At 40.2% G+C, this 7,849-nt stretch overlaps 1 protein-coding gene across 1 annotated transcript in view; it reads left to right on the top strand.

Annotated features, from left to right (window-relative positions):
• The first annotated feature begins 1,619 nt into the window (after positions 1-1,619).
• Positions 1,620-7,849, top strand: part of LOC111875500 — a 512,348-nt gene continuing 506,118 nt past the window's right edge. The window contains exon 1 of the mRNA XM_033755834.1: positions 1,620-1,650. The gene's annotated coding sequence lies outside the window, so the exon portion shown is untranslated. The remainder of the gene's footprint in view (positions 1,651-7,849) is intronic.

Here is a 7,849-nt window from a genome sequence, read left to right as displayed (position 1 = left end):
TACTACTGTATACATCAACGGCACGTAAAATTCAATAAACAATTAAATGTATGTTATTTTATGTTAATCACCTCCATTTTCATGTTGTGCTGTAAGAATTATTGTCATTGTTAACTATATATTGTTAAATAAATAAATAAAAATTTTAAAAAATCTATATATCTGTCTGTCTATCTATCTATCTATCTGTCTATCTATCTATCTATCTATCTATCTATCTATCTATCTATCTATCTATCTATATCAGGTTCTAAAGCCATTGTGGACCTTGGTAGCTTTTTCAGTTTCTTACTCTATACACAAAGGGTAGGACTACTTGGACGGGGGCTTAGCCCTCCACAAGGCCGCTACCTATACGCAGAACAACACAAACAGAGAATAAACGCACATACACATCCAGTAGGATTCGAACCCACGATCCCAGTGTTCAAGTGGGCGAAGACGGTTCATGCCTTCGACCGCGCAGCCGCTGTTGTCGACAATTACACACATACATAATACTATATATTCTAATTAGAATGCATTACCATTCTGATAAACAGATTCACAGGGCAGACGTCTTGAGAAGTTTTCGTAACATAGTTTATTACTAATAAAGCCTATTTTATTTTTATATCGAAGTTATAACAAAGTTTCTCTTTCCAAACCCATATTTCTTGCGTGCTTCTCCCTTACATTCAAATTGCTATTTCTCCTTGAACTATCCAAATTCCTTCTGTTCTTTCTGAAGGCTACTGGACGCCGCTTTAAGTTTCGGGACCAGGTAGCGTGGAATAATGGAACGCCTGAGGAATTGTAAAACATTTGGAAGGGAGGCTGCTTGTACCCGAATTCTAGAATATCTTTGGAGAGAAGAAGAAAAACACCAAAGAGCCCCAGGACTGTCGATGTCTCGCCCGAGATTCGAATCGAGCACTTACAGAATACATGTCTAGAGCACTGCCCCTAAACCATCCTTTCCGGTGATGTACTCGCCTTAATAAGATTTTTATGTTTCTAAACTCATTTGATTAATATACTCAAGAAGTGTGGAGGGGCCGGGTTAGCTCAGTCGGTATAGCGACTGGCTACGGGCTGGACGACCGAGGGTCAGATTTCGAGCTCCGATAAGCTAAAAAAATGTTCTATTGTGCACTTTGTGCAGAACGGCTTTGGGGCCCACCCAGCCTCCTATCCAATGGGTACCTGGAGTAAAGTGGCCGGAGCGTGAAGCTAACCACTCACCTCCAGCTAGTGCCGAGATCAAGAAACTGGTTCTATACATCCACTCCTCATATGCCTTCATGACGTAATGCTTAATTAGTTAAGCACAGGGACAACTTTACATTTTTATCTTTACTCAAGAAATGTGGTAAAAACCTCCTTAATGACCGTGTAACATATTTCATGTGTTGTGTAAAGAACTGCATAAATATGAAATAACGAAAATTGAATTTTTGATGTATATTTCATTTTGCGTTTCTTTGAGAATGGTCCATGGTGTCTGTTGCAGCGCGCGCGGCCCAGAAGGAGTCCACGGGAAATGCGCTTGAGTTCCCCGGCTCGCGGTCTGGTCCGTATTTCGACAAAGTTGCTTCTAAGAATGTGACCGCTTTGCTAGGGAAGACAGCCTACCTCAATTGCCGAGTCAAGAACCTTGGTAACAAGACGGTGAGTACTCTCAGTGAATCTGTTATTACTTTTTGACGAGCTGCATTAACGAAGATACATCCGCCCGTATCTGATGAAAGCAGACAGGCTAATGCATTGTTTCTTTAGATCCATTTCGTATCTAAATTCGCGATGAGGAAATAACATAAGAAGACTGAGCCGGTCACGGCAGCCGAGCGGCCTAAGGCATGTATTGTCTTCGCTCGCTCGGAAGTAGGGATCGTGTGTTCGAATCCCACACAAGGCATGGATGTTTGGTGTGTGTATACGTTTATTCTGTGTATATGTTGTCCTGGGTTTAGTAAGAGAACTTACTACGAGCTGATCACCCGTCCAAGGAGTCCTACCATCTGTAAAATGATCATGAAACTCAAAAAAAATCAGTCCTGTGTTCCAAAGTGGAAGGTTAATATCAATCTTAGAATTTCACCCACTTCTTTTAAAAGAAGGATGACATTCTGTTGCTAGAAGAATATGCTGTTTTCAAAGCCCAGTAAAGCTTATTGATTCACGTAATTTTGTGCTAACATTAACTGCACGGAATTCAGTCTTCTTTAAGGAGCCAATCGTTGTGCAGCAAGTCAGTATATGTCTTGCCTATTCCTCAAGTGGAATAAGACAATTCAATACTATGTCTGCAGCAGTTTTCTGCTGGTTCCTTTTATGAATAATATGTATCTAGTTCATAACGTCATAGATTTTTCTTCAAGATTCACTTCAAAATTTTCCTTCAACTTTAACCTAGATTTTTTATGTGATCCCTTACCTTCAGAGTTTCTACCTTATATGCATTTCTCATCTCGCCCATGCGTGCTACACATCTTCTTCATTTTAATTTGATGAACATTATGAAGCTTCTCATTATGCTGTTTTCTCCATTCTCCTTTTACTTCCTAATATTCTCTTTAGCATCCACATCTGAAACACGCCTCAGTCTGTGTTCTCCCCACAAGCAAATTTTATTCCTGTACAAAGTCACAGAAAATGATATAATTGTGTTACTTTTTATCTCTACATTATTCAAGTAATATCTTGTTAGCACTGCATTTTCAGTGTCAGAATTCTTCATATTAGACGCCATTAAACATCTTAATAATAAATCCTCTGTATTTCTAAAATAGTCATATTATTAATCAGAGTTTCTGCAAAACAGTAGAGACTAAGTTAGAGGAGTAATAACAGACAAATAAATCAAAGGGAAAATGTATTTTAAATAATGACTCTTCAGGAGATAAAGAATCGTATAAAATAATGCAATTGATAGAAGTGGGAGGAACACAGAAGTGAGAGGAACACATAAGCGAGAGGAACACAGAAGTGAGAGGAACATACGTGTAGAAGTGGGAGGAATACAGAAGTTGGAGGAACACAGAAGCCGGAGGAACACAGAAGTTGGAGGAACACAGAAGTTGGTGGAACACAGAAGCGAGAGGAACACAGAAGTTTGGAGGAACACAGAAGTAAGAGGAACATAGAAGTGGGAGGAACACAGAAGTGAGAGGAACACAGAAGTGAGAGGAACACATAAGCGAGAGGAACACAGAAGTGAGAGGAACATGCGTGTACAAGTGGGAGGAACATACGTGTAGAAGTGGGAGGAACACAGAAGTTGGAGGAACACAGAAGTTGGAGGAACACATAATTTGGTGGAACACAGAAGCGAGAAAGCGAGAGGAACACAGAAGTAAGAGGAACATAGACGTGAGAGGAACACAGAAGTTGGAGGAACACAGAAGTGAGAGGAGAGTTCCATAGTCAGAATTGCAGCGAAGAGTTCAGAAGAGAGGCACGAGAGATAACAGAAAGTGTGTGACTTGTAGTTGAATGTGTCAATTATTGTAACTGAGTGTAATTATGTTAGTAACGTCCAATAAACATAACGATCAAATCCAGAATCCACAGTTATTTGTCACGGAACCCCAGACACGTGACAATATGTTACAACGCTATCGTGAATTTCATTAAAATGTATTAAGGAATGGAAGAAAAATGCGCAGAAGCGCAATAAAGCAGGTGATGATGAATATTATGAGGAAGTGTGGATGGAGTAAGGGAGTGAGAAAAAATAATGAAGTTGCTGTGAAGCTCCCCTTGTGAATTATTCAGTGCCTCTTATGATGATGGCGAGAATCGAAACTACGGAGGGTGAGGAGGAGAGATAGAGGAAGCTACTTGAAAAGCAAGATGCTTGCGCTCGTTCAGAAATTTGATTTTATTTCCTGGTCTTTAACTTAGTGGAAAAAGTTGTAATCAAGTGGATTCCGCTGCTCTTTATTTCAGATTTGACACTTGGGGATTCTTCTCGGAAGTAGAACTTAACTAACTCCATTGAGCTGAGTGCTTCTTGCGAACCTGCAGTTGCTCAGCTACCCACAATTTTCCCAACATTTTACGGAACCCGACAGTTCATTATCGTGTTGACAAGGGCCCTCTACCGGTCCCATCCTTACCCAGAATAATCCATTCCTTGCCACTCCATCATATCTCTCTGAGATACGTTTTAGTATTATCCTCCCACATGTGTCTAGATCTTCCTAATGGTCTCTTTCTTTCTGTCTTTTCCACCAAAACCCCGATATACTTTCCAGTGCGTACTGCATAACCTGCTCACTTCATCCTCCTTGACTTGATCATTTCAATTATATTTGGCCAGGAATACAAGTTATGAATCTCCTCATTATGCAATTTTCTTCAATATTCTGCCATTACATCCCTCTTCGACCCAAAATATTCTCCTCAGCACCCTGTTCTCACATACTTCCAGTCTTTCTTCTTCATTTTATATCAGACACTAATTTTCAAACCCATAAAATGCTGCAGAAGAAATTATAATTTTTCATACAACGTGGAACGTCACTTGGTGTGCCGAAAATATCATTCGATCCCCTGTTCAGAAGAATCAGCCATGGAAATTTAGAGCTGTATAAGAAATGTCACCAAACTAATTATTGTGTTAATTATAATACTGTATTAGGAAGGTCCAAGAAAATCAGGAGCGACTGAAGATGATCAGAGCACATTACCTTCCGGTCCATGCTTACTTAGTTAATCTGTTCTCCAAAAACATGAATACGGGAAATACATTTATGAAAACTTCCCTGGATGCAAGTTAATTGTTGATCTAGAAACAAACGGAAAGGAAATTCTTTGTCGCCAGAATAGAAGATAAATTTTTAATACAAATATAGATAATAAATCAGAATTTCTAGGGTTTTGTTCTTTGTCCATCCTCCTTTAGTTTTTAGAATACCGAACAATGATTAAAGTCCAAAAAGTCAAGTAATTCTATTATACATCATCGTCAGAGCCCTTTAGAGTCTATTAGATAATAAATACTTCGAAAATATGACATTGTTTTTGAATGACAATATGAAATAAAAATTAAATGAAGGAAGAAATTAAGAAAAGATTGAAGCCAGAGAAACCTTGCTATCATGTAGTACAGTAAGTTATTAAAAAGATCCTTGGCTTGCAGTCCGCAAGCGAACTATACCGACCGAGCGACCGCCACTTGTCGGAGAAGTTAGTGCCAACTTTAGCGAATAGAGAGTGTCACGTGGTCAGCTCAACGGATCCCACGGCCGTTAATTTTGGTTTTCTAGACCGGAACCTTTATTTCCTTGAAATAGCTTCTCAGTTAACCTCACGAGGCTTAGTGGACCCCGTTCCAGACCCACTACTTCTCAGAAAATCTGGTAGCGGCTGGAATCGAACCCGGGACCTCTGGATCTAGGAACTCTGACCAGTAGACCACAATAAACGGTAATTTTACTCTGATATCTTCTGGAATTCGATGCCATATCTTCTGATAAAAGTTTACAGATGTTTCTGAAGAGCGTACTGTTTCCATTTTCAGGGTTTATGTGTTATATATACGTGTAAATGTTCAGCTACTTTAAACATGTAACTCAGAGAACAAATTGTTAAATATAAAGTCGGCTGGCAAGAAGTAACTTTAGTCTAACTTCGTATCATCATTATAACATTATCCGTCTGGAAGCAAAATTCTGTATGAGAATGCGTGTAAGAAAGAACAGATAAGTTCCTATAAAAATATTTCAACAAGCGACTGTGGGAAAACTTTTTAACTAACGCCCTATTTGACACGTCCTCTTACTTACGTCGCGCATTCTTCACTGACTATAGTATTGGGGTTGACTCCTTGCAAGAGACGCGATGGATGATGGAGTGCTCCATCAATAGCAGCATACAGCGTGAAGCCCCAGCTCAATATATCAACTTCGATACATATTGAATCCGTTCCACTTTAGACAACGACCTTCTTCAGTATAATAGGTAGAGGTTCCATACAACGTGTCTATAAACACGCTGCACTTTGGGATAACCATACACAGTACCAATATATTCAGCATGCAGGAAGTAAAGTAGAGTGTTAGAGAATAGCAGTTGGCACCTAGCAGGTTAGTGTAGCTGTAACTCTCAGAACTTCTCTTCTGGAAGTAGTCGCTCCGTACCCCGACCAGTATATATTGTCTACTGAGATTTAGGCTGTTCCTGGTAACGTAAAGCTCTCCCCGTGCTTAACTAGTTAAGCACTACGCCGTGAAGGCGTATGGGAAGTGGATGTATAGATCCAATTTTTTTTTACCTCGGCCCTAGCTAGAGGTAAATGGTCAGCTTCACGCCCCGGCCGCTGTATCCCCCCTGAAAAGATCCTCCGGTATCCATTGGATGGGAGGTTGGGTGGACCCCAGAACCGGTCTGGATGACGTGGAAAAGAGAAGTTTATTACTACATGTTTCGACCAATGCGGTCAAAATCAGATGTTAAAATTACTGGACGAGAAAACTGCTCTATTCTGTTTTGTTGCTTATGTTGTTAAGTCCCCTAAATGTGCGTGTGTTTGAGTTTGTGTCTATTGTGTCAGAACACGAATTTACATGATGTGGGAAATAAAACTTGTGGTCGGGGAGTGGGAAGGGGGGACTTCCCCATTGTGTGATGATGTGAAATAATGGGTACAAAGACTGCATGTCAACGGGGATTCGAACTCCAACACCTCGGTTGTTCAGCCCGTAGCCAGTCGCTGTACTGACTACGCTGTCCCAGCTCTTACTAGTATATTAAATATTCATAATAATATATCTACCTCATTTGACGTTATACTCGTATGAGTAAAACTTGCGTATCAAACGTTGTTGCTAAACAAAACCAACAGTCTCTCAGAAGTGATTTGCTTCCTAACTTTAAAGTCTCTGATTTGGAACGCGGTAACTGCCTTAAGTACGATTTTCATAGCTTTCCTATTTAGTGTATTTAGGTTAGAGTTATAGCCTTAAAATATGTGACGGTAATTTCCTTTCATGTCTTCCTAAATTTAAAATCCATATAAGGGAACCGGGACAGCTGAGTCGGTATAGCGACCGGTAACGAGTTGGACGGCCGGGGTTCGATTCTAAGTAGGGGCAAGAGATTTATCTCTTCTCCTTAGCCTCCATACCTGATGTGGGGGTCACCCAGCCTCCTAGTGAGTGGATATTATGGGTAAATCAGAGGGACCGTGAAGCTGACCACTCACATCCATCTAATGAGGAGGTAAAGAATTATGGAGCTATAATCCACTCGCCCATACGTCTTCATGGCGTGGTGTTTAATTCATTAAGCACAGGGGCAACTTTATACCTTTTTATTCTTATTGTCAGTATGTGTTTTATGATGAAGGAAATTTACAAAACTCAGTTGAAGAAAGAGGAAATGAGGGTCTTGTAATATGTCGATGACATGCTGGTTGCAGAAGCGCGCCCATCTGCCTGTGACAGAGGAGTCGCTGGAAACATTAGCACGTCGTTAGCATGGGCTCACACCGTATTAAGAATTTAACAGACAAATTATATCCCATAGGAAACTTGATGTTCTGAAGGCAGAAAATTTTCATATTGTGTTCTTCTGTACATACCCCATGGTATGACAGGTACGTGTAGAATCCATTTAAGACCTTTTACCCTGCAGACGAAATAGCATGTTCCTTCGAATCATTGGAAATTACCATGTTACACTTCGTCTTAACCCAGAAAGTCACAATATGTTTCGATATTCCCTTTGTTGCTGTGCAAGATACAGATTAATTGCTGAACACGCTGTAAGCTGTGTATTGAACTCCCTCTATGGTGAGAGTTATTATTGAGAAGCTATTACTGGCTTAGTTCATCACAACCCCCCCCCCACTCTTTTATGGAAT

This window comes from Cryptotermes secundus, unplaced genomic scaffold, assembly GCF_002891405.2.
Source record: "Cryptotermes secundus unplaced genomic scaffold, Csec_1.0 scaffold358, whole genome shotgun sequence".
Taxonomy (NCBI): Eukaryota; Metazoa; Arthropoda; class Insecta; order Blattodea; family Kalotermitidae; genus Cryptotermes; species Cryptotermes secundus.
The sequence above is the reverse complement of the archived record's forward strand: the minus strand, read 5'-3'. Positions and strand labels throughout refer to the sequence as shown.